Source organism: Budorcas taxicolor, chromosome 2 (assembly GCF_023091745.1).
Source record: "Budorcas taxicolor isolate Tak-1 chromosome 2, Takin1.1, whole genome shotgun sequence".
Classification (NCBI taxonomy): domain Eukaryota; kingdom Metazoa; phylum Chordata; class Mammalia; order Artiodactyla; family Bovidae; genus Budorcas; species Budorcas taxicolor.
This window is the reverse complement of record NC_068911.1, coordinates 119421795-119449741: the sequence shown is the minus strand read 5'-3', so window position 1 is coordinate 119449741 and position 27947 is coordinate 119421795. Positions and strand designations below refer to the sequence as shown.

At 37.6% G+C, this 27947-nt stretch overlaps 1 pseudogene; it reads right to left on the bottom strand.

Moving 5' to 3' along the window:
* Positions 1-1364: 1364 nt before the first annotated feature.
* LOC128060826 (immunoglobulin superfamily DCC subclass member 3-like) overlaps positions 1365-27947 on the bottom strand; it is a 94124-nt pseudogene continuing 67541 nt past the window's right edge.

Genomic DNA, 27947 nt, shown 5'->3' with positions numbered 1-27947 from the left:
GCTCTTTTTTACTTTTCAATATACACTTGTCCTTCTATTAATCATGTAAAATAATGAACACAGATACAATTGTTCCTGAAATGGAAAAGAAAACATGTACACAGGCTTTGAGGTAAGCCTGCCATCACAAAATTCATGTGGTTCATTTACTAAGAATAGTCTTCACTAACAAGGAGAAATATTTGGTCATGTTAATATAGCAAGATAAAAATCAGTTTCACAATGGTAGATACTTAGTAGCCAAGATTTAAGCTTACACTACCAGTTTTGTCACTTTATATGAGAAACATAGCTGTTTGGGAATTTAACAATATATGGGGGCTCATAGTTTCTCTCGCTGGAGAAGGCAATGGCACCCCACTCCAGTACTCTTGCCTGGAAACTCCCATGGATGGAGGTGCCTGGTAGGCTGCAGTCCATGGGGTTGCTAAGAGTCGGACACAACTGAGCGACTTCACTTTCACTTTTCACTTTCATGCATTGGAGAAGGAAATGGCAACCCACTCCAGTGTTCTTGCCTGGAGAATCCCAGGGACTGGGCTGCCGTCTATGGGGTCGCACAGAGTTTGACACGACTTTAGCAGCAGCAGCAGCTGTGTCTCTCTCCACGTGGAGAAAGAGTTGAGAAGTCACATTATATTCAATAACTCAAAGGTGCAAGGCTAACAGAGGCTTTCGCACAAAAGCTAATGGATATATATTTAAGACATTTGCCTGCTTCAGGTTCTGAAGGTCTGATGTATCCACTCACAACAAGATTCTCACCTCTCTTGGTCAGTCCTTGGAGAAGCAGCTGGCTCTTTGACTATTAAAGCTTTACTTGTCATTTGCTTACCCTTCATCCCGGCTTCTTTAAAGTGATTTTGCTGTTAGCTAAATTACTATTGTCCATTTGGTTAACCCATTCTTATTCTGAGCATGCAGGGGATCTTCCCAACTCAGGGATCAAACCCTGGTCTCCTGCATTGAAATCAGATTCTTTACCACCTGAGCTACCAAGTAAGCTCTATTAAGAGCATAAAATAAACAAATGTTGAGTTCAGTTTATAACATGCTGATTAGCTTATAGCAATAATGGAGATCATTACTAATAACAATTGACAGGAAAGTAGAAGGGGCCAAGCTAATAGCATTGGCAGGAACCTATACCTCAAAGGTGAATCAGGGCATTATTTTCATTATTATAATGGAAATTTACCAGTGATTCTGATGGAAGTAGATGATTTTGCTTTTCCATTCTTCCTGACCATGACCTGCCATGTGTAGGGGAGGTTTGTCATTGATGACATACAAAATAGTTTGTATGATCTAGAAGATTCATTATTCTGCCCTCTGTGATCTCCAGACTTTCCTCACACTCCATCTCACACCAAAAACCACATGCATCTCTCCAAGCTCATAATACTCTTTATAGTCCCACTACTGTCTACACTGCCAAGTCCAATTGGCATGCCTTTCTCCACCTTGTCTACCTGGAAAATGTTTTGTAATCTTTTAAGATTTAGAGCTTAAGTGTCCCCTCAGCTATGAATCCTCTCCTAACATGTGCCCAGGAAGATTTATCCATATTCTGTTCTGTTCTTACACACTTCCATGACGTTAACTCTGTAACTCATTGCATTACTCTCTCTGTCTCTTTCTCTCCCCAATATAAATAAATTCGTAAGAATACAGATTAAGATCTGATTTCTAAACAAAGACAAAGTCAGTTCATTTTAAATTGTTGATAAAACAACAGAAATCTGTAAAACAGAATTCTGGACATTGCCTCACTTTTTCTTCTCTGCACTTCCTGCATTATCTTTCAGGGAGTTAGGAATATTTTTTGTCCTTTGTCCTTATATTTCTGTACCTAAGAGAGTTCTTTACTCTCAGTTAAACTTATGACTGATATAGTAAAATGTCTCACATTGCATTTCTTTCTCTGTTCATCTCAATAATACGTGCTATAGAATATCTTTTGTGATCATGCTGTTTCAGATAACAGCCCTGAGGGAAAGGGAACACTGATCATTAGTGGTTTTGATTGTGCCAAACTGTGCCTTGGTCTCTTAGATTATTTTGGCTTTGTTCGTGCATTTTATCCTTATTATGAACAGTGTTGAAAACAACACATTGCAAGTGTTAAGGAAAACAATTTATAACTTAGAAATTGGACTAAAGTTGATCAACCGTAGGTATAAGTACACCTAAGAATTACCATTTACTGAAATGTACTTTGTTCAAATCACTATTATTTTTTTTTAATTAAATGTGCCAGACGTAATGAAACTGCACTTTCATTCATCAACTTTTTTGCTCTTAGAAAAGCAAATGCAAGGCACAGAAGGTTACCCTAAGAGATATGGTTTCTTGTCCTATAGGACAGGTAACAAAAAGATCTTATCTTATTCTAACATTTCTTACTATATTGCCTATAAGTACTCAGTTCCTTAACTATTCTTTGAACTACCATTCCCTTTTTACCTCTTTATGTCATTAATTAATTAAATAACATATTTGACAAGAGTTTATTCTGTATTTATAGAATAATTTTTGAAACTTTTTGTAATTATACTTTAAAGCTCCTCCTTTTTTCTGGGGTCTATTGTTCAGAAGGTCAAAAGGGTTCAGAATGGTGTCTTCATTCATGTATTTATTTATAGTATATTTCAATTTTATTGCAGCTTTGTGTGGTTAAAAGAATTTGCAAAGTATGCAATCTAATTTCAACATAAATAACTGTTAAAAAATATACTGTAATTTCAAGAGATACCTGCAAGGAAACTATAAGGATTATAGTAATGATCTAAACCAACAAGCTAAACCAACAATAAAATCCTTAGCAGAACTGACATTTTCTTCACTTGAAACACAGAGGTTAAAAAAATGAGGATGTAATCAGATATAGCAATAAGATCAGCAAAAATATTAAAGTCATAAAATCTACTTGAAATATGGATACAAATCCATAGTCACTGTTATTAACAAGAAGTTTACCTAAGTAAATAATGTATAAGTTGTTCCTTGGTGAAGGGTTTTGTTTTTTTTTTAATGTATGACAATCATTAAAAACAATATCCATATAAATTAAACTTCAAATCAAGTCTTTGAAATGTTGTATGAAAAATGTTACTAATGTTTTAAAAATAAGCAAAAGAAATCGCACATATATATGCTTCAAAATATGTGAATATAATGTATATAAACACACATCCATTCAAGCTGAAAGGATTTTTGAACTTAAAGACATTAAACATTTCAAAACATTTGATTTCAACTTTATAATTTAAAAAATTGTCTTGTGCATGTTTTATAAGGTTTTTTTCATATGAGGAAAATAGGACATGCATATAATATACAAACGACTATGACTCTATTGGAAGTCCTCTAAAATTTTGTTTCTTGGTTTGCTTTACTGACCAGGTATGCTACTCAAAAGTTTGGAGAGCATTTCTTTGAGCCTAAGATGAAGAGACATAAAAGACAGAAGACAATGCATAGTCTTGATGGGGAAGATTGGTGGACACAGAGTGACAGCATAGAGGCAACAGCACCTTCCAATCATTCCTGGGCTCCCTCACATTTGTTTTATTTCCATCTGTTACACACCTTACCTCGTGGTCCACATAACGACCAGAACAGATTAAACTTACTTTTTCCCAAAATTTGCCTTCACATGCTGAGCCCACTGCAAGATAAAAAGAAAAAACAAATTCATAAGGATGCTATACACATTTTGTTTTGTATTGCTTTGCTTTCATTATAATTTTATTCTCTTTATCTTTCTGACTTATTTATTTCCTTGTCCCTAATTTTTTTAATGCTGACAATCAAAGTTGTTCTTCATCCCAAAATATTTGTTTTCCACATTCTATTTCTGTTACCTATACTGCATTTATAAGTATATGTATATACTTATATATATATCTATATAAGTATATGTATATTAATAAGTATATGTATATCTGTATCTTTGTTCCATTTGCCAACTCTTTATCATTTAAAATTTGGATTTAACATCCCTCCATCAAATGTGTGTGTGTTTGTATGTGGATTTCAAAAACATTTTCCAAAGTTCAGTCTGAAATCAACAATAAGGCTTATGTTTAAGAAAAGCTTTGGGAAATCATAAGGATAGTCATTTAAGTTAAGAATATGCAGATTGAGGAGGGTTAAAATCAAAGTGTCTTACTCATGCTTGCTGCTGCTGCTGCTAAGTTGCTTCAGTCGTGTCCAACTCTGTGCAGCCCCATAGACGGCAGCCCACCAGGCTCCCCAGTCCCTGGGATTCTCCAGGCAAGAACACTGGAGTGGGTTGCCATTTCCTTCTCCAGTGCATGAAAGGAAAAGTGAAAGTGAAGTCGCTCAGTCATGTCTGACTTTTAGCGACCCCATGGACTGCAGCCTACCAGGCTCCCCTGTCCATGGGATTTTCCTGGCGAGAGTACTGGAGTAGGTTGCCATTGCCTTCTCCACTTACTCATGCTTAGGAAGAAACAAAAAGAAAACCATTAGAAGATAATGAGAGAAATTTCTCTGTGACATAGAAGAAAGTCCAGGAGATATTTTCACACAAAAATTAAAGGAAGGGACTCTTTTAAGAAAGAGGGATAGCAAAGCACTAGAGAGGTCCAGAAAGTGCAGAGATATTTCAAAATATTTTGAAAATGGAATTTATTGGATGATTTTTAGTAAAAGCAGCATCTGTTCTACAGCGGACTAGTAAGTAAAGGGAAGAGGAAGACATAGAAACTGAGTGGACAGGGTAATTTCAACTTCTCAAGTAAAGAAGGAATTAAATAGGACAAAGAATAGAGTCAAAGATGGAAATTAAGAAGTGTTTCACTATAGTTGTTGCTTCAATTTTTTGAGAAAACTGAGAAGTTTCTGGATGAAGAGAAAGCATAACGTATGTGAAGTAAGAGGATGGATGTAGAAGGAGGCCACATGCATACCCTAAAGGAAGAGGCAAATTTTTCAAATGTGGGAAGGATATAAGAAGATGCTTATTCCACTAGGAAAGAAAGAAAACAGAAGGGTGAGAGGAAAGTAGAAAACTGGAAAGGTCTTCTATCATAGATACTTTTTTATTTTCTCCAAAAGCTTCCTCTGATTTCCACATTTACCCATAAGTATTCATATAAAGTTACTCACTTTCTTCTTTCTGTAATCTCTTCTTGCATGTCAGTTTTTTTCCAGTATACTCTAAATGGGCTTCCTTGGTGGCTTAGAGGTTAAAGCGTCTGCCTACAATGTGGGAGACCCAGGTTCAATCCCTGGGTTGGGAAGATCCCCTGGAGAAGGAAATGGCAACCCATTCCAGTACTCTTGCCTGGAAAATCTCATGGACTGATAAGCCTGATAGGCTACAGTCCATGGGGTCACAAAGAATCAGACACGACTGAGTAACTTCACTTTCTCTTCACTTTCTAAATGTTAATTCTTGATTAAAGTATCTTCATACACAGCCCCCTTCCTCAATTAGCTATGAAATACCTGAGTATTTGACTTGCCATATTTATTCCTACATGTTAAGCTCAGTGAAAAGTGTCTGCCTTATTTTAGCCTCTTAATTTGAGCCTTAGTTCAAAATATGTAGAAGAGTGTAAAATACATATTTCAAGGCATAACATGTTATTAACACTGTTAAAATTCTGAAAATTCAGATATTTACAGATAAGCAAATTATCAACTGAGAAAATGGTTTAATTTTGTGTATCTGTCATCTACCCATCTATTCACTTATTCATTTAAAGGTGAAAGATCCCAGATATTCAGGTCCCTGGGCCCATGAAAGGCATTTACAGAACAGCTCATCTGACTTATGGGTAAAGGGCAAAGCCTATTTTCCTTTCAGATATGAAAACTCAAAACTTGACTTTATTAGTACATACTCCAGTCAAGCAAGCTAACTAAACTAGAATGAGTTCAGTTCAGTTCAGTTGTTCAGTTGTGTCCGACTCTTTGTGACCCCATGAATCGCAGCACACCAGACCTCCCTGTCCATCACCAACTCCCAGAGTTAACACAAACTCATGTCCATTGAATTGGTGATGCCATCCAACCATCTCATTGTCTGTCGGCCCCTTCTCCTCCTGCCCTCAATCTTTCCCAGCATCAGTGTCTTTTCAAATGGGTCACCTCTTTGCATCAGGTGGCCAAAGTATTGGAGTTTCAGCTTCAACATAGGTCCTTCCAATGAATACCCAGGACTGATCTCCTTTAGGATGGACTGGTTGGATCTCCATGCAGTCCAAGGGACTCTCAAGAGTCTTCTCCAACACCACAGTTCAAAAGCATCAATTCTTCTACACTCAGCTTTCTTTATAGTCCAACTCTCACATCCATACATGACCACTAGAAAAACCATAGCCTTGACTAGACGGACCTTTGTTGACAAAGTAATGTCTCTGCTTTTTAATACGCTGTCTAGATTGGTCATAGCTTTCCTTCCAAAGAGTCTTCTAGTTTCATGGCTGCAGTCATCATCTGCAGTGATCTTGGAGCCCGAAAAAGTAAAATCTGCCACTGTTTTCGCTGTTTCCCCATCTATTTGCCATGAAGTGATGGGACCAGATGCCATGATCTTCGTTTTCTGAATGTTGAGTTTTAAGCCAACTTTTTACTCTTCTCTTTCACTTTCATCAAGAGGCTCTTTAGTTCTTCCTAACTTTCTGCCATAAGGGTGGTGTCATCTGCGCATCTGAGGTTATTGATATTTCTCCCGGCAATCTTGATTCCAGCTTGTACTTCTTCCAACCCAGCATTTCTCCTGATGTACTCTCCATATAACTTAAATAAGCAAGGTGACAATATATAGCCTTGACATACTCATTTCCAGATTTGGAACCAGTCTATTGGTCCATGTCCAGTTCTAACTGTTGCTTCCTGACCTGCATACAGGTTTCTCAAAAGGCAGGTTTAAGTATAGGTCTCCCCATCAGATTTTACAACATGCTCTCTTTGTAATACAAAATGCAAAGCCATTGGTAAAGTGGAAGGATTTCCTCTCCAGACAATGGAAATGTCCCAACCCATTGCGGTCAAGGGTGTGCTTGTATTTTTCAACAGGACACAGATTCTCCGATTTGGATCTCGGACTGACTGATCCCCCACTGCTTCGAAGGGCACTCCTCTGCCCCTGCCGCCGCTGCCACTGCACGGAACAGCCGCGCACCAGGAGCCATGGGTGGGGCCAGCCTGGCTGCTGGGGCCCAGTGCATAGCTGAGCCTGAAGCAGCTTCAGTGAGGGAGAGAGGGCGGCGACCTGGTGCCCGCTCGCAGGAGAGGCAAGATAAGCATCGAGATCCTGGGGGGACTGACAGCTGCTGCAGCACAAACTCTGACCAGAAAAAATGATCCTACTTATTCTATTTTAGCTTGTCTACCCTCTCCTTATGTTTTTCTCTTTGTTAAGGATTCTGGGAAACTTAATGGTCATATGAATTACACAGGTGGACTTAATGTAGTGTCTTGTAAACAATGTATGCTCTCATCTTGTTAAGATTTAATGTGATCAGGATGGTTAGTGGGCTTACTAATTTTAGGGAATTCAGCTTTAATAACAACTATTACTGTTACTGTTACTGTGGCAGCAATATCATTGACTCAACAAGTGCAAATGCCCAATATGTTAAAAAATCATATTTTAGGTGTTTGGAATAGCTCAGATATTAGTTTAGACTAAGGGAAACTTCATAATCAGATACAGACCTTGAAACACTCTCGTTTGGATTTTACTGCCGCTGGAGCCGCTAATGACTTTTTCCACACCTTCTCTAACTTTATTTCTGGAAAAAACATTCTGTCTAATGTCTTCAGTTATGTTGCTGTTGGTGCTTTAATTTTGCTTCTTTTAATCATTCTTCCTTTTGTTGTCAGGATTCTTCAGCAGAGCATTCAGATGCACCTGATTAATTTAAAAAACAAAAAAGGGGGATATGCCGGGGGCCAGCGTGAGGAACTCCGCCCATGGCAAAGTTCATGAGGAAGGAGGCTTGCCATACGTAAAGGCATGATCAAGCCTCAAGAAACCCCCTGTTCCCGAGCATCTACCCCAAAACCAGAGTCTGTTTTATGCTCTCCCCCATAACCGTTTCTCTCGGAGAAGGAGTAAACGTGCAGCTCCAAGGCAATAAAAATTCCTGGGTGTGACAAGAGTGTTTCAGCTTACGGACTCCTCTGAAGGTTATCTAGCCCACCTGTATAGGTACATCCAGCCACATGTGATTGTTTACAGCCTCCCAATCTGAGAGGCACGAGATGTTTTAGACTTACTAAAGGCAAATTCTTTTGGGGAGTTGGAAATTATTAGTATAGTGGGATGGTTAGGAATTATATTGGTGAAGGGTTTTTCATTTGTTGTGCCAATAATTGCTGCTAATTCCCTGCCCTGAGTGAGACAAGGGTGTCTTAGGTCAAACTTCTCTGCTGACAGACTAGCTTGTTTGACAGGATTATCCATACTCCTGCCACTACGCACATGACTGTTTACTACCTCTGAACCATAAACAGCACAAGAGTTTTGGAGTATTTTGAGAGTCTTAATTAGCATAGGGCTTTTCTCATTGTTGAGTCAATGATTGCTACCAGGCCTCCATATCCTTAGGCACCTGGGAATATATTAATCAATGTATTTGGAATATAGAAAAGGAAATATAGTAGTTTTTAAGGTTAGCAATACTAGACTTTTTGAGTTAATGAATTTTCTCTTTTGTAATAGATCACTGTACTTTGTTATAAATCACTGTGTCCTTGCTATGTAAAAATGTAACTTTATCACTATCTTAAGACTAAATAGATCTTAAGGGGAACATTGGTGAAAGGATTTTCATTTGTTGGGTTGATGTTTGCTGCTAAATCTCCATATTCCCTGTCCTTATAATGAATATAACTAGCTTTTAGGAGAAATAAGTATTAACCTTTAAGCATATAGGAGAAATAAGCATTAACCTTTAAAATTAAGCATGTTAACCTTGGGTTAAATAAATGCCTTTCTTGATTGTAACTCACTACACCCTCACCCTATAGGAATGCAACTTTATTTGGAGGGTGGTGCCTGGTTTAAGAAAAAACATCCTTGGAAAAATAAGATTTTTGGTTATCAGAAAGAAAGGATCATAAAATGTCAGCAGGTCTTATGGCCAGATGATGTAAAATCCCTAAGACCTTTTTATGTGAAGCACCTGATTTTGATAAAGGTCAGGACTGCTGACCCCCGCGTGACTCTGTATTCATCCCTATATGTAACAAAAGGTATATAAGCAAACCCCAAAATAAAGAAATCGGATCAGTTTCTGGAAAGACTGATACCCCCATGTCGTTCTTTCTTGCTCCTCGTTTTTCTGGCTGAATTGCCATCTGGATCATGGATGCTATTCCACGTAAACCAAGTTATTTAGCCTCTTTTTCTCCACTAATTTTCTTACTACACTATCCATTTCTAATCTCACTATATATCTGTAATTAAATATGTATTTTTCCAAGGATGCCGACACCGTCCCCACCTTCGAATTCCCTGGATCCACCGGGGCTGGACCCCGGCAGCAAGTCAGGTGGTCTGTTATTCCCATCTCTTTCAGAATTTTCCACAGTTAACTGTAATCCACACAGTCAAAGGCTTTGGCATAGTCAATAAAGCAGAAATAGATGTTTTTCTGGAACTCTCTTGCTTTTTCCATGATTCAGCAGATGTTCACAATTTGATCTCTGGTTCCTCTGCCTTTTCTGAAACCAGCTTGAACATCTGGAAGTTCACGATCAACTAGAATAGTTCTTATATAATTGAGTCAATGCCCTTAAAAACAAAATTTTTCTAAATCAAAAGGCAATGCAATAAGAGGTGAACAAATAAAATATTTGACTAAAATTGGATCTCTCTGGTCTGTGAGAATAAATCATTATCTGGAACTCAAAATCACTAAAATGTAGTTAAGGACATAGGTGAAAAAATATAAGGAATATAGGAATTTAAAAATAGCTTCTTAAATAAATCCAATTTATCCCTCAAAGTCCAGCTATGCAAAACAAAAACAAAAACAAAAAACAAACCTATGAAACAGAACTTGATTCATAGATTTCCTTGTACACTGTACACTGTACATGGCACCAAGAATACAAAATAAAGTTCAAAAAGCCAGTGTTTTCATAAACGAAATCATAAGGGATTTCATGTTTTTTCTTTATGTAAAGTTAAGAAAAGCAGCCCAGAATGTAATGATAATTATACTTATTAATTATACTTAAATAGTGTTATTATAATCATTATTACTGTTGGAATGCAATTGCAGATTAGAATACCCTTTCTAGATAAAGGAGATTTATATGAACCAAAAAAACCTTGATAGTATTTTTCTAATAAAAGGGATTTTGAGATTGTGAACATATATTTTCTTTTAACAAGACAACTACTGGAATGAAATGCAAGAAGAGCTCATTATTATAAATCTGCCTAAAATCTGAATTCAAATTGACTGCTGGCTATCTATCCTAATTCACAGGAAGTTGGAAACTGGTTCTACTAGCCACTACAGAACTAGTTCTGGGAAACATAAACCAATCAACTCAGAATTGCCCATTCATACACTTTTTAAAAGATCTAAAACATCTGTGCAATTCTTTCTTTTAAATATGGAATTGAGAAACCATTATTTCTGAATTATTTATTAGGTATCCAATTACTATAGTAATATGCACATTCCTAAATGTACAGTGTTATGAATTTTTACAGATGTGAAGTACAGAGATGGATAAAAGGGAGCACTTCTGGCAGCCCACACATTCTCTTGTAACTCCTGTAATTTAATCTTTCAAAAATCTCCAAATACTTTTTAACTTCTAACACCATAGGTTCAGTTCAGTTCAGTTCAGTTGCTCAGTCATGTCCAACTCTTTGTGACCCTGTGACTGCAGCATGCCAGGCTTCCCTGTTCATCACCAACTCCCAGAGCTTGCTAAAACTCATGTCCATCAAGTTGGTGATATCATCCAACCATCTCATCCTCTCTCATCCCCTTATCCTCCTGCCTTCAAGCAAGAAAGCTCCAGAGCACCATAGGTAATATTTGTCTATTCTTATATTTTATGGAAATAAAGTCATGCATATGCCCTCTGTTGGGTGTAACTTATTTGCATATCATATCTGTGTGACCCATCTTTATTTTTTCATTTATTGTTAATGGACATTTGGGTTTTTTTCAGGTCTTTTATGAGTATTCTTTCCGTGCACAATTTATGCACATGTTTTTAGGGTATATAGACTCATCTTTGTAGGTACGTACATCCCTCTGTTTTGAGAAAAAATGCAGGATCATAAAATAGCATGCTCATCCTTACAAAGTAATGTATATAATGGCCACCAGGACTCTGATTTATGTAATCCTTGTCTATAGTACTGATAGTTTGCAGTCACAATTTAACATACAATTTATTTTTTTCTCACAAAGCACAAAATGTGTGCATTCAAAATGTATGTAGGCATTCAATGTGTATCTACTTTCAAAACTTTTGAGTGGAAGAAGAATTTAAAATTTGCAATCACATAGAAACACCGGATAACTGGATCTTATTTTGACAGGGCATTTCATCAGTGACCCGCAGAAAATAGAGCTGAAATAGTTTCATTTGAAGTCATCATTTCGACCTTTTCAAAGAATGATTTGGCTTTTAATCAGAAATCTGTGTTTCACTCTGAACAAGGAACACATCATCCCAATTCAGCTATTTCCATACAAATGAACTACTTTCCATATTATAAGATTAATAACGAAAAGACTTAGACTCCTATAGACCTGTGTTCAGACAGAAGACCACTCTGTTCTTGCTGAACATGAAATGTGTCCAGTGTGTTTGAAAGTGAGACTGTTGCAGTGCTCTGAAGTGATAAGGGAATAAGTGCCTATTGGCTATGATTAACCTCCACTGTGTCAATCACCCTTGAATTTATCAAGAATATTTTGCAGTAAAAATGTCAATCTCAACCCTATTGTAAATGGAAATTACAGACAGCAATTTAGGACAAGCCCAATGTAAATGGAAAGGGAAGGGGATGAAAGAGGTATAACTTTTTAGTTTGTATATATGTGAAATTGTAGCTTAGAAGAGTTCTTTCATTGATTGCCTGTGTACACTGAGACAAATAAGAATTTCTCTAAGCCTCAGTCTTCTCATCTTAAAATGTCATCCATATAATTTCTTTGCAAGAATATGTGTCAAATATGATAAACTAGTTATCCTATAAATGGAATGTATTTTTTCATGTTATTACCATGATGATAATTTATTTTATGCTTTTCCAAGCATTGTCTCATTATTTTATTTTAATATTAAAGATATTTTGAGTGTCACTAGAACATGCATTATTATTACCATGTACAGAGAGGAAGTTCTGTCCTGGCTTATGACTGAATGGGAGAAATAGGACAAAGGTTAATCACTTCTAGTTTACTTACTTTCCCCCCCATCTTTTTTTCTTCTAATAAATTGATTTATAAGTGCATCATATTTCCATCTTATTGGGTATAATTCTATGTGTTCTTCAAAGATTCTCATCCTTCCCTTGTCAGTAAATATAAATCCTTTATAAAGGAAGCTTTTCATTTAGATACTTATTTCTCCTCCACTACTGCTCAACCACTTTAACTTTTTTCCCCCTTTTCTCTGCATCATGTTTTTATCTTATCCCTTGCTTATAAAACATATTTTGAATTGAATGAGCTGATGCTGATTATCTACATTCTTTATTCTACCAATTCCTTGTCAATAAAAGGATGAACAGAAAGAAGACAGGCAAGAAGGAAGGGAGGGAGGGAGGAAGGAAGCAAGGAAAAAAAAAGTTGCTAATTTTTCCACTGGCTCTACTCACCAAAACCATGTTTCAGAGATTCAACATTTAATGCAGCTTTTTCTTTTTCAGTGTAGTTAATTCATAAACTGGCAAGTCTTCTATTTCCAGATTTTCACCATGCCTACTCAAGTCAATGGTATGGTTTTCAGGTTTTACATTCGTATGGCTATATGATGGCTCTTATTCTTCCAAGTTACCACAGCTTTATGAAGCCAGGTCCAAGGACAGGATGAGGGAAAAAATGTCACCCTCAACTAGTTTTAAAGAGGGATAGGAGTGTTTCTTGGGAACTTTACTTTTTGTCTTATTGACCCAAACTTCACCCCAAGCCCATCCTAAATCCTGTTGTGGAACATATAATAATCATGATTATCTTAGATGGATCCAGATTTACCTCTTGGGCTAGACATGAACACATACTCACTTGAAAATTGTGTGATCTTCCCCAATACTTGAAAATAAGGTTTTGTTTCAAAGGAAAAAGATTAAATACCTCTAGCCCTGGAAGCTGACAGTGTCTGCCATGGCCCTCTCACGACTAGAGTGGGATATGTCACAGAAGTGAGAGGTTGCCAAATTTCCTATTGACCTGATGTCTCTTGTTGTTCTTTGTTATGGTCTGCTGAGTGAAATCATTAGGAAGTGCTTTACCTTAGTTTGCTAGGAATAGTGTTTTCTAATATTATTTCTTGATCTACATAGCAGAGAGACCCTGGACAACTTATTTGCCCTCCATAGTCTGTGTCAGACCTAAAGCATGGTGGTTATGTGAACTCTTGTTATTTGTAGAAATATTTTCCTTCTCTTTCTCTCCTTTCTCTTGTGGTACTTAATCTTGTATGTTTCCCATTTTGGTGAGTGCCTTCTGGGGCACTAGTTTCAATTAGCAGCTTTTCACAAGCTATTGCTTCAAGTACTTTTTTTCCTTGGTCTTATTATTAAATTATAAGTCTATTACTATTGGTGTTTTTGAAATTCATAATCTATTATAATGCTTTGCAGGTTTATGTTGTGTCTCAGCTGAGACGCCAAAGAGAAATGAGTTTTTCTTGTCACAGAAATTTAGTTTCAACTGCAGGGAAAACTGACTGGAAAGGTTATTAGCCTCTGAATTAGCTACTGAGAAAGCTTTGAAGTTATCTTCCTAAGAGATCTTTCATAAAAGGCTAAGTGTGCCTGTGATGATTTAGAAAATTTTAACTGTCTGGAAAAAAAAAAAAAAAAAGAAGAGGACTCTTAAGAGGACTCTCTTACAATTATATCCTAATTATTCAAAGCCTCTAAATCTTCTGTAAAACCCAATGATTGGCCAGCTTAAGAGAATGGCCAAAAATCTGGAGGCCTATAGAGACATGAGGGTAATGTCAGGATACCCTACCCAACTGTTGAATGGTAATTAATCACATAAGGCTGTATAAAGTGGCCAGGGCTGCCCCAAGGTTCTCTAGGAAAGACGCTTATCCAGGGAGCGTCTCCTATCTCATTGAAAGAATGTAAGAACTATGTGCCCCAAGTCCCATCCTTGATGGTATGCAAGTAATAAGAACAAATTTCATCTTTTCAATCATGAAAGTATTATTTGCTTTGAAGTAGGGTTAGTAAATTTGAGATACAAATCATAGTACTTTGAGGAAATCCTTTTAACACTCTGAGACTCATTTTCTTCATTTATGAAAGGCAATAATATCTTAGAATACTATTGTAAACATGAAATTCTGTAAATGCCTGAAACAATCTGTGATGCTGTTGATTCCCTATTAAAGTTACCTCTTTTAGTTCTTCAATTTCATGTCTCAGAAACGTTGATAATAGATTAGTCACAGAGCATGATCCCTAGAAAACAGAGCTTTGAGCCATGTCATCCAGGTTGAAGACTGCAATCGCAGGGTAGCAAGAGCAGAAAAAAGGGATTTGAAGCAGGAGAGAGAGAGAGAGAGAGAGAGAGAGAGAGAGAGAGAGAGAGAAGGACTACAAAGCAGTTCACAAAATTTTGGGGTACACAGTCTTGGGAGAACACAAACCATTGCTTGATTCCATGGTACACTCTCCAGAGAGGCCCTGTGAAGTCACGGGACTAGAAACAGTCCTTTAAAGACAGCAAGGATAGAGAATATATCTGCTGGGTCCTGCATACCTATTTTTCATCTGACAAGGTTCACTCCCTAGTGATTGATTCCCCACACTTTAAGGTTGGGTAACCCAACTCCTCCAGCTGGCTTCTAGAAAGTCATCTTGCAAGGTTAAAGTTTCATCTGAGCCACCTGACTTCTCAGATTTCAGAAGTAGAGAGAAGTCAGGGATTCCCTATATCTGCCATTGCTGAAGATCACTGGGGTCAGTGGAAGTCACATTGGAGTGTAGCTTTGATAAATTCCCTTGGGAAGATAGCACAGTCAAGCTCATGAGAGCTTATGGAATTTCTTCAGGTTGTTTCCATTTGGAAATAGAAAGAGTTGAGGATGAGAGTGTGTCAGTGTTAGATGTTAGCAAAATGAGTGTATTAATGCTAGATGATTCATTTTATACTCAAAAGCCTAAAAATCTAGTTTTGAAAATAAAAAAGGTAAAAATTTCAAAGCATACTATTAGTAGCAATTTACTAACCCAGATAATAAGCACACTAAGATCTCAGCAGAGAGAACACTAAGATGAAGCGTAATCAGGAAATGTATGGACTTGACCCAGTCCAGAGAGAACAGGTAATACGAATAAGCTGTGATGCAGAAAACAGGGACAAAGAAGCCAGGCCAACCATATAGGCAAAATTGAGGCTATGAAGAAAGACTTCTGATTTCTTATAAATAGATATGACTGATGAGACTGTAACTGAGCAGGACCTCTATGGGGCCTTCCTGGGACAAGACACTTCCTTGCCATGTCCTCTGCCTATCTCTTGTTTGCAGAAAAACTTTAGCCTCCTAAGGCTTCCCCTATTTCTAAAGAATAAATTTAATCAGAGAAGCACAAAAATGCAAAAACAAAGGAAAATGGTCAGGCAAGACAAAATAATCAAAATTTAGCTATTTAACAAAACCAACACCTTTAATTCCTCCTCAGGAGCTATATAATATTCTGAGCAATATCTTGTGAGCTGTCTTGTAGATACTGAAACACCACCAGGTAGAGGAAGTTAATGATATGATAACCAGACTATAGTCATGACATAAGCTGCTTCATCTAACACCATTCCAAGAAAACTGAATTCAAGTAGAAAAAAAGTAACCCTGGAACTGAGGATTAACAATACTTAAAACAATCAAGATGATGATGATTAACCCAAATTCAAAGAGATCAGTGAGACATGCTTCCTTTAAGCTGGGTAACTGAGGATAATTTTATCAAGAGAATATATACAATTATTAGAGCCAGGGAAATACAAGGCATTGGGGAGTAATAATGGAGAGCCATCGCCTCTGCAAGCCAGGCTTCAATAGTACGTGAACCGAGAACTTCCAGATGTTCAAGCTGGATTTAGAAAAGGCAAAGCAACGAGAGATCAAACTGCCAACAACCACTGAATCATTGAAAAAGCAAGAGAGTTCCAGAAAAACATCTACTTCTGTTTTATTAACTATGCCAAAGTCTTTGACTGTATGCATTAAAACAAATTGTGGAAAATTCTTAAAGAGATGGTAATACCAGATCACCTTACCTGCCTCCTGAGAAGTCTGTATGCAGGTCAAGAAGCAACAGTTAAAACTGGACATGGAACAACGGACTGCTACCAAGTCGGGAAAGGAGTACGTCAAGGCTATAAACTGTCATCCTGCCTTTTAACTTATATGCGTAGTATATTGTGAAAGATGCCAGGCTAGATGAAGCACAAGCTGGAATCAAGATTACCAGGAGAAATAACAACAACCTCATATATGCAGATGATGCCACCATTATGGCAGAAAGCAAAGAGGAACTAAAGAGCCTCTTGATGAAAGTGAAAGAGGAGAGTGAAAAAGCTGGCTTAAAACTAAACATTCAGAAAACTAAGATCATGGCATCCAGTCCCATCACTTCATGGCAAATAGATGGGGAAACAGGGGAAACAGTGACAGATTTTATTTTCTTGGGCTCTAAAATTGCTGTCGATGCTGACTGCAGTCATGAAATTAAAAGATACTTGCTTCTTGGAAGAAAAGCTATGACAAACCTAGACAGCATACTAAAAAGCAGAGACATTACTTTGCTGGCATAGGTTCATCTAGTCAAAGCTATGGTTTTTCCAGTAGTCATCTATGGATGTGAGAGTTGGACCATAAAGAAAGCTGACTGCCAATGAAGTGATGCTTTTGAACTGGTGTTGAAGAATGCTCTTAAGAGTCCTGTGAACTGCAAGGAGATCAAACCAGTCAATCTTAAAGGAGATCAATCCTGAATACCCATTGGAAGGACTGATGCTGAAGCTTAGGCACCAATACTATGGCTACCTGATGGGAAGAACTGACTCATTTGGAAAGCCCCTGATGCTGGGGAAGATTGAAGACAGGAAGAGAAGGGGATGACAGAGGATGAGATGGTTACATGGCATCACCAACTCAATGAACATGAGTTTGAGTAAGCTCCAGGAGTTAGTGATGGACACGGTAGCCTGGTATGCTGCAGTACATGGGGCTGCAAAGAGTTGGACACTACTGAGCAACTGAACTGAATGGATCACCTCTCCTAAGGTTATAGGAGCAAGGAGAGGGAAAAAATTACCAGAAGGCAGAAAGAAAATTCTGTAGAGAAGGATTTATGACAGTAAATCTAAGGTAACAAAGAACCATAGCCAAAACCAGGTGATGCAAGAAGAGTATACTAACCTCACTCTGCTCATCTGTATGATCTCCTGCCAGCACCAACAAGAGGCCAAAGAACAGGGATATCATAGATATAATTCATATGGGTTAGCATCCCAAGAATAGAGCAGGTAGAGAAAACCATGAATGGATCAAGAGGAACAAACATTAAGACATCCAACCCAGAACCATTGAGCTGGGAAAATCTTTTGCTTCAAATATTTCAAATTAGGGTTGTACATTTGCAAGCTAGAACAGTCACCACTAATGCACTTGAAATTCTCCTTTCCAGTTTTCATCAAGTACCTATCTTGTCCACTTCAGTGATCTCTAATACAGGACTTACAAAAAAAGAGTGATACTGAAAGAAGTGGGATTAGCAGCTGATATACTAAATAGTCAATTAACCCAGTGGAACCACTCTTATTTATCCCCAAAACAGGCAGTAAAGGCAGCATGACTTAAAACATTCTCTAAGCCAGTGAAAGACCTGATCATTTCTGTTCTTTCACTCAATCTTAACAGTGATTAAATCTCTCCAAATTGGTTTCTTCCTTTACCGTGCCTGCCTACTTAAATCACAAATATTTTATTTGACTCCATCCCAGCAAATCAACCCACTGCTCCACCATATCAGCTTCTGGTGGAAATCAATCACACAGCTTCCATAATCTGAGCTTGAATATACACCCACATATGCTCATCAGAGAGTTTTACCCTCAGCGCACCTCATTCATCAGTCTTAAAACCAGGCAGAATGAGAAGGTGAAGTTCTGCAATATAAATTTTTAATGACTTAAATGAAAAAGTTGTCCCCAGAACTTCTAGGTCTTGAACTCTGAAATTCAACCAAAGCAAAAACATAGTGAAAACAAGATCTGTTGCCAGAAGAATCCCTGCCCATCTGTTCCTGCCGTTTCCGCCGTCCGCCCGCCCCCCCCCCCCCCCCCCCCCCCCCACCGCCCCCGTCCAGCTTCCTGCTCTTTTTGTTGTTAGAGAAGACTGAAAGGGAGCAGGTAGTTAGAGGAAACTCTATCTTGTGAAAACAGCTGGGTGCAAGCTGTCCTTCAGAGCAATCCAGCCATTTTATGGAGCATAGCCATTTTCTAAACTCTCCTTCATTTTTTAAATAAACTAGATTCATATCTGCTACTGGGTATGGTAAAAAATGAGTAGTAGAAAAATGGACCAACATTCAGAAATAAAGCCATGCCAGTTTCATGGAAAAATATGGAAAGGAAGAGGAAATTTATTTTCTAACTTTTTCTTTTCTAATTGTGTCCTATAAATAAATGTTAAGTGCTTCAAATAACATGCTTGCATTAGATCTTGAAAACACACAAATAAGATATATATTATTTACTTTTGATGAAGATTACTTGCACCTAGTCCAAACTAAGTCACAGCAGGGCAAACAAAGGTAATGACAATTGTAGATTTCCAAGATGCATCTGTGGGTCATTCTGAAACGTTTGAGTAAGACCACAGATTGAGGTGTCCTTAGAAAACAATGAGCATGAGCATTCACTATGTGTCAGACACTCTTCTAAACATTCTATATTTAACTCTTGCAACACACTGCGATGTAGCTGCTTACTGTCATTACCGAGTTTGCAGAGAGGGAAACTGAGACACAGGGATTTTTAATGATTTATCAGCATCATAGGGCTAGTAGTAAACAGAATCACGATTCAAATTTGGCCAATCTGGGTCCAGAATATCTGCAAACTTTCTTTTTTTTTCTTTTTTTTTAAAGAAATTACCATCACTGATATTTCTCATGAAGGAGTAGTTAACTCAGATAAGAGCATACTTTAACAATTGTGTTCATTTAAAGGTGTTTTCTGATACTCAAGAAAAGTTTAAAAAATTATGGCCATTTTATATTTTAAAGGTATATAAAAAACTGATATTACACTATTTCATAACAATCTTATAGAAAGAGATTTGGTTCTTAGTTATTCCATGACTTATTCCACAATTTAGCCTAACATAGTTTTTTGCTGTTGTTTTTCAGTTGCTAAGTTGTGTCCAACTCTTTGTGACAGCATGGACTGCAGCATGCCAGACTTTCCTGTCATTCACTATCTCCTGGAATTTGCTCAAAGTCATGTCCTTTGAGTCGGTGATGCTATCAAACCATCTTACCCTCTGCCACCATCTTCTCCTGCCCTCAATCTTTCCAGACATCAGGTTCTTTTCTAATGAATTGGCTCTTCCCATTATGTGGCCAAAGTATTGGACATTCAGCTTCAACAACAGTCCTTCCAATGAATATTTGGGGTTGATTTCCTCTGGGATTAACTAGTTTGATCTCTTTATTGTCCAAGAGAATCTCAAGAGTCTTCTCCAGCACCACAATTTGAAAGCATCAATTCTTCAGTGCTCAATCTTCTTCATGGTCCAACTTTCACATTTGAGTATTTCAGATGCATTTTAGAGTTTCCCAGTCATTTCCACAAATCAAGCATAGTCTTAAGAGTAAAGGATCACTTTATAGTCTCTATATATGTCAAATTATAATGTGGCACACCTGAAACTTGTATAAAGCTATATATTAATTTTATCTTAATAAAAAATAGTAAAAGGACATGTGAGAGATTGATACACAAGTTTATGTTTTCAGTGAAGTCTTAAATTGCTTGAAACCCAAAAGTGAAATCTCTGCCTAGCACTTTTCAATTATGAAACATTATTTTCATTTTTTCATAAAAAGTATAGACTCATGTTGTACATCCAAAATAACAAAGCCAACATCAGAGTTATAATTCACAATCAAGTCTGTTTGACTTCAAATTTTACATTCTAAAGACAATATCAGAAAACGGAGCTAGAAAGCTTGAAAGTCCACTAATCCAGAAATTTTAGTCAATTAAAGTCAACTATTCCTTTCAAAACTAGGGAAAGTTTTGAAAAGTTTGTTGAGCAAAATTCAGTGTAGTTAGGTCATTCACAGGATACTAAGTATTCACTGATCTCACGAATGTGACAGTTTCTTCAACATAGTAGTAGTCAGTCACACAAGATGGAACAAAGTCTAGCTTTCCTCTCATCCCTGGCACATGGTATGAAAGAAACCTTACAATTCTCCCTCTGTCTGAAATATCTGAGGATTGACTTAGCACAGAAAGAGGGAGAGATGGATTTTACCAGCAGAAATCTAGTGATGAAGTTCTGTTAATAAAGTTTAATGTGAATTTCTGTAAGAAGAGGATTTAAGTGATGCTGGGGGCATACAGAGGTGAGGTATCCTCAAATCTGGATAATCAGATTTCTTTGTGTGGTAAAGCTCTGCCAGTATTTTGAAGTAATTTTGTCTCATCAAGGAGTCCAGGATTCAAACAACATGCACAAAAACCAACCTCATATGCTGTCTGTTTTATCATTGATTTTCTCAGGCACTTATAAAAAGAGCCTGTCACAGAATTAGTACTTAATAAACATTTCTGAGTATAAGGTACAAACTACATACATTCTTAAACAGATCTTCTTTGGGTGTGAAATGCATTTATGTATTTATTCATGCTTCTGCCATGATTATTTGTCATCGTTATTGTTTAGTCACTAAGGCATATCCAACTCTGTGTAACCTCATGGACTGTAGTTCCACCAGGCTCCTGTGTCTATGAGATTTCCCAGGCAAGAATATCAGAGTGGGTTGCCATTTCTTTCTCTAGGGGATCTTCCCAACCGAGCGAGTGAACCCACGTCTCCTGCATTGGCAGGAAAATTCTTTACCACTAAGGCCACCTGGGAAGCCCATTACTATTTGTATCATCTTTAAAAATGCTATATATATAGCTGGAGGTAATTACTAAATAATTATATTTAAGGTTAAGCACCTGATACCTACAGAGGAAAAAGCAGGGACACTGACACTATGAAGGGGCTGGAAATTATTCAAATTTCCCTTTATTCACTTGTTCACTCTACAGTCAATTTGTGAAAATCTACAGTTTTTCAGGAGCTAAAGAATATCAGAATAAATCAGTTTTTAATGTCTTAGCCCTAGAACGGTCTTATAGACTTTGGTGATTCTGTGTAGCACTTGTCTTTGCTGTTCAATTTCTAAGTCATGTCTGACTCTTTGTGACCCCATGAACTGCAGCATGCCAGGTTCCTCTGTCATCCACTAGCTCCTGGAGTTTGCTCAGATTCATGTCCATTGAGTCATGGTGCTATCTAACCATCTCATCCTCTGCCACCCCCTTCTCCTTTTGCCTTCAATCTTTCCCAGAGTTAGAGTATTTTCCAATGAGTCAGGTTTTTGAATCAGGTAATCAAAATATTGGAGCTTCAACTTCAGCAACAGTCCTTCCAATGAATATTCAGGGTTGGCTTCCTTCAGGATTGACTGGTTTGACCTTGCAGTTAGAGTGACACTCAAGAATCTTCTCCACCACAATTGGAAAGTATCTTCAGCACTCAGGCTTCTTTATGATCTACCTCACATCCATACACGACTACAGGACAAACCAGAGCTTTGACTGTACAGACCTTTGTCAACAAAGTGATGTTTCTGCTTTTTAACATGCTGTCTATGTTGTCCTAGTTTTCCTTCCAATGAACATGTGTCTTTTAATTTTCATGGGTGCAGTCACGGTCTGAAGGTATTTTGAAGCCCAAGAAAATAAAATCTGTCATTGCTTCTATTTTTTTACCCTTGTATTTGCCATGAAGTGATGGGACTGAATCCCAGGTGACACTAGCGGTAAAGAATCTGCCTGCCAATGTAGGAGACGTAGGAAATGCAGGTTTGATCCCTGGGTTGGAAAGATTCCCTAGAGAAGGGCGTGATAAAAACCCACTCCAATATTCTTGCCTGAAGAATCTCATGGATAGAGGAGACTCCTAGATATGGTCAATAGGGTCACAAAGAGTTGGAGAAGACTGAATCAAATTAGCACAATGGGGCCAAATGCTCTGATTTTAACTTTTTTTTTTTTTAAATGTTGTGTTTCAGGCCAGCTTTTACATGCTCCTTTTTCACCCTCTTCAAGAGGCCCTTTAGTTCCTCTTCATTTTTTGCCAATAGAGTAATATCATCTGCACATCTGAGGTTGTTGATATTTCTCTTGGCAACTGTGTAGAATGGCCTTCCCCAATTCCTCTGGGATTTTCAAAGGCACATCATCAACAATCTGGATGTGCAATTCTGTCTTGTACAGGACACTCCAATGCCTTTAGCAACTCTGCCTTGTGCTCACCAAACGGCAGGGGCATTTTTCACTCCTTGGGACAAACAATAATGTGCCTTTAAGTTTTCAAATGCTTCCTTACAAAACAGAACAACTTCTAGCTGAGAATCTTATTTGATAAAAAGAAAACCTAAATCACAGCTTCATCTAAAGATTAGAGCATCAGTGAATCAAGAGAAGCAGAGATTGCGGAGAGGTTTATGAATAAATACCACTACTGCTTCTGCTCTGACTCCTGTTTCTGCTAAAAGCCATTCCACACCCAAGCCAGAATACCTAGAAAGCTTCCCATTTTCAAGAGCTGTTTGCTGTTCAGTTCATCTGAAGTGTAGGTTTGGAGGGTACCAGGGGTCAAGAGAATGAGAACAGGTGAGAAGGTGAAATTGGCATCCAGATTTGACAGTGGTTAATGGAGCCACGCATGACTGAGGATCTTGCTCTCTCTCTCTCTCCCTCTCTCTCTATATATTTGTATATACTAAATACATATCTATATCTACCTATCAATACATGAATATATATGTATGAATATATACCCTTATATATTATTTCATATGACTCTTACAAGGATTATTAATACACTTATTTGTTATGTGTGAGATCAAGGACAGAACAATAGAAGACACATTTCCCTCAGAAGTCTGTAATTTTTCTGCAATTGCCAAGTTCATAGGACCCATGTGGTAGTTCAGTTCAGCTGAGTTCAGTCACTCTCGTGTTCCAACTCTTTGCAACCCCATGAACAGCAGCATGACAGGCCTCCCTGTCCATTACCAACTCCTGGAGTTCACCCAAACTTATGCCCATTGAGTTGGTGATGCCTTCCAACCATCTCATGCTCTTTCATCCCCTTCTCCTCTTACCTTCAGTCTTTCCCAGCATCAGGGTCTTTTCCAATGAGTCAGTTCTTAACATCAGATGGAAGACTGGAGTCTCAGCTTCAACATCAGTCCTTCCAATGAACACCCAGGACTGATCTCCTTTATAACGGACTGGTTGGATCTCCTTGCAGTCCAAGGGACTCTCAAGAGTCTTCTCCAATACCACAGTTCAAAAGTATCAGTTCTTTGGTGCTCAGCTTTCTTTATAGTCCAACTCTCACATCCATACATGACCACTGGAAAAACCATAGCTTGGACTAGATGGAACTTTGTTGACAAAGTAGTGTCTCTGCTTTTTAATATGCTGTCTAGTTTGGTCATAACTTTCCTTCCAAGGAGCAATCATCTTTTAATTTCAATGATGCAATCACCATCTGCAGTGATTTTGGAGCCCCCAAAATAAAGTCAGCTTTATTTTTATAAATAAAACAGTATTTATTTTTATAAATAAAACAGTTTCTACTGTTTCCCCATCTATTTGCCATGAAGTGATGGGACCGGATGTCATGCTCTTAGTTTTCTGAATGTTGCACTTTAAGCTAAATTTCACTCTCCTCTTTCACTTTCGAGAGTCTCTTTAGTTCTTCACTTTCTGCCATAAGGGTGGTGTCATCTACATATCTGAGGTTATTGACATTTCTCCCAGGAATCTTGATTCCAGCTTGTACTTCTTCCAGCCCAGTGTTTCTCATGATGTACTCTGCATGTAAGTTAAATAAGCAGGGTGATAATATACAGCCTTGACGTACTCCTTTCCCAATTTGCAACCAGTCTGTTGTTCCATGTCTAGTTCTAACTGTTGCTTCTTGACCTGCATACGGGTGTCTCAAGAGGCAGGTCAGGTGGTCTGATATCCCCATCTCTTTCAGAATTTTCCAGTTTCCACATCACCAGTGTCTTTGGTGTAGTCAATAAAGCAATTATAAATGTTTTTCTGGAACTCCCTTGTTTTTTCAATGATCCAGCAGATGTTGGCAATTTGATCTCTGGTTCCTCTGCCGTTTCTAAAACCAGCTTGAACATCAGGAAGTTCATGGTTCACGTATTGCTGAAGCCTGGCTTGCCGAATTTTGAGCATTACTTTGCTAGCATGTGAGATGTGTGCAATTGTGTGGTAGTTTGAGCATTCTTTGTCATTGCCTTTCTTTGGGATTGGAATGAAAACTGACCTTTTCCAGTCCTGTGGCCACTGCTGAGTTTTCCAAATTTGTTGGCATATTGAGTGCAGCACTTTCACAGCATCATCTTTCAGGATTTGAAATAGCTCAACTGGAATTCCATCACCTCCACTAGCTTTGTTCATAGTAATGCTTCCTAAGGCCCACTTGACTTTGTATTCCAGGATGTCTGGCTCTAGGTGAGTGATCACACCATCGTGATTATCTGGGTCATGAAGATCTTTTTTGTACAGTTCTTCTGTGTATTCTTGCCACCTCTTCTTAATATCTTCTGCTTCTGTTAGGTCCATACAATTTCTGTCCTTTATTCTGCCTATCTTTGCATGAAATATTTCCTTGGTATCTCTAATTTTCTTGAAGAGATCTCTAGTCTTTCCCATTCTGTTGTTTTCCTCTATTTCTTTACAGTAATTGCTGGGGAATGTGGCAAGCTTCCTTTAATCCCTGAATATGCATTGTTTAGGCATATTGCAGATACGGTAAGTCCCCTACATAAGAATGAATTCTGTTCCAGGAGCACGCTGGTAAGTCCTATTTGTTCATAAGTCCAACAATGTTAGCCTAGGTACTGACTAACATAATTGGCTACATAGTGCTATTCTGTAATGGGTTTATAATACTTTTCACACAAATAATACTTTTAAAAATATATAAAAAGTAAACATTTTAAACCTTGCAGTACAGTACCTTGAAAAGTACAGTAGTACAGTTCAACTGTTGACATCCATGGGCTGGTGTTGAATGAACAAGCTAAATGAATTACAGACTGGAGGAGGGAGAGAAGGTGGGAGATGGTGGAACAAAGGATCATCAGCAATATGAGAGGGAAGGCAAGCTGCAGTTTAACTCACACCTAATGCTGATGGCACCGGGTTCTGGTTCCTTGCTTGAACCAGACGCATGTTTGCACCTTTGAAAATTTAAAACTTGAAGGTTCATATGTAGAGGGTGTACTGTATTAGTAACAGTGCATTGAATTGAATGTGTTAGTGTGATTTATTAGGAGTTGTTAAAGCTTCTCAATCCAGAATACCTTGTCTGATTCAGCCCTACTAGATATTATAACTGAAGTTGTATCAAGGGTGATGTTAACATATGTTTCCATTCATTGTTTCCATAATCCAGGGGCAAGAAGCTCACTTACTAAATCAATAACTCTTATTTATTAGGTAAATACAGGGTATGCATCACATTTAAAGGCAGTTGAAAAGACAGCATCAATACATCTTGCCTTTAAAAAAATTATTAACTTTTGAAGTAGAGAAATAAATTTTTCTCAGTAATAATTGTTTTTAAAATTAGATCTTTTGTTTAACAAGTGTGAAAAATACGGGTGTTTAGATTAGTATCATGGTTCATGAAGAATCCAGTTGAGAAGACTGTTAGCCTTTCACTGATATAGGAAATACAATGAAATTTAGGTTGCACTAGTTCCATAAAACTTTCTTTTTTTCCTTTTTTTTTTTTTTCATGAATAGTCAAACTAGCAGATAGAGGAATATTTCCTTCATTTATATTCATTCAGGGGTATTGTTTGTAGAAAATTGAGCGTGCATTCAGAAGAAAGCTATGGAGTGGTATCACTCTTTAACATTTCACAGATCTAGTGTGTTTGGGTATACATAGCATGTGTGAATTTCTAGGAAGCATTTTAATTAAATAGTTTATAAGCGTTCATATTTGTAAATGAATATGTTTAAAATATATTTGGATTTTAATTTATGGCATATTCTATGATTTCCCTTCATATCTTAATAATCATTTCAATTGTAACCTGAGGGTTCTAGCCAGGAGTACATGCTCATTTCTGTTCTTCTAAGTTAATTATTTTATTTCTTACTTATTTGGCAGCATTTTATACAGATTGTAAAATGTGTCTGTTAACCACATAGCATAAGTCTTGACAGTAAAGATTGTCATACATGTACATATGTAGACATATGTACCCATCTCCTACTATGAAGGACTTAAGGAAAACATGTCTATTAATTATATTAGCTTTTAAGGTGTATATTTCTTAATTATAATGTTCTATGATTCTTTAATAAAATAAAAGTGTTGTGATGCTCCAGTCCTGTTTATTTAAATTAATTTTTCTTTAGTAAAAATGTTAGTTTAATAATGATGATCTATAACAAAAAAATACCACATTTGCTTCTGATTTTAGGTCTATCACATTGAAAACTAAATATTTCATATATAAGATCAATTAGTGAGGTCACAATTTGAATGAATAAACTGTTATTCAGGAACCAAGTCATGTCTGACTCTTCGTGACCCCATGGACTACAGCATGCCAGGCTTCCCTATCTCTCACCATCTCCTGAAGTTTGCCCAAGTTCATATCCATTGAATTGGTGATGCCATCCAATCATCTCATCCTCTGTCACCCTTGTTTACTTCTGTCTTCAATCTTTCCTAGTATCTGGGTCTTTTCCAATGAGTTGGCTGTTCACATCAGGTGGCCAACATATTTGAGCTTCAGCTTCAGCACCAATTCTTCCAATAAGTATTCAGGGTTGATTTCCTTTAAGGTTGACTTGTTTGATCTCCTTGCTGTCCAAGGGACTCTCAAGAGTCTTCTCCAGAACCACAGTCCTAAAGAATCAATTCTTTGGTGCTCTGCCTTCCTTATGGTCCAGCTCTCACATCTGTACAAGGCTACTGGAAAGACCACAATCTTGACTATATGGACATTTATCAGTTGGTAAAATGATTTCTCTGCTTTTTAACACACTGTCTAGGGTGGTCGTAGCTTTCTTGCCAAGAAGAAATCTTCTAATTCCATGGCTGTAGTCACCATCCACAGTGATTTTAGAACCAAAGAAGAGGAAATCTGTCACTGCTTCCACATTTCCCCCCTCTATTTGCCATGACGTTATGGAACCAGATGACATGATCTTAGTTTTCTGAATGTTGAGTTCTAAGCCAACTTTTTCTCTCTCCTCTTTCACTTTCATCAAGAGGCTCTTTAGTTATTCACTTTTTGCCATAAGGGTGGTGTCATCTGCATATCTGAAGCTATTGATATTTCTCCCAGTATTCTTGACTCCTGTGCTTCATCCAACCCGGCATTTCACATGATGTACTCT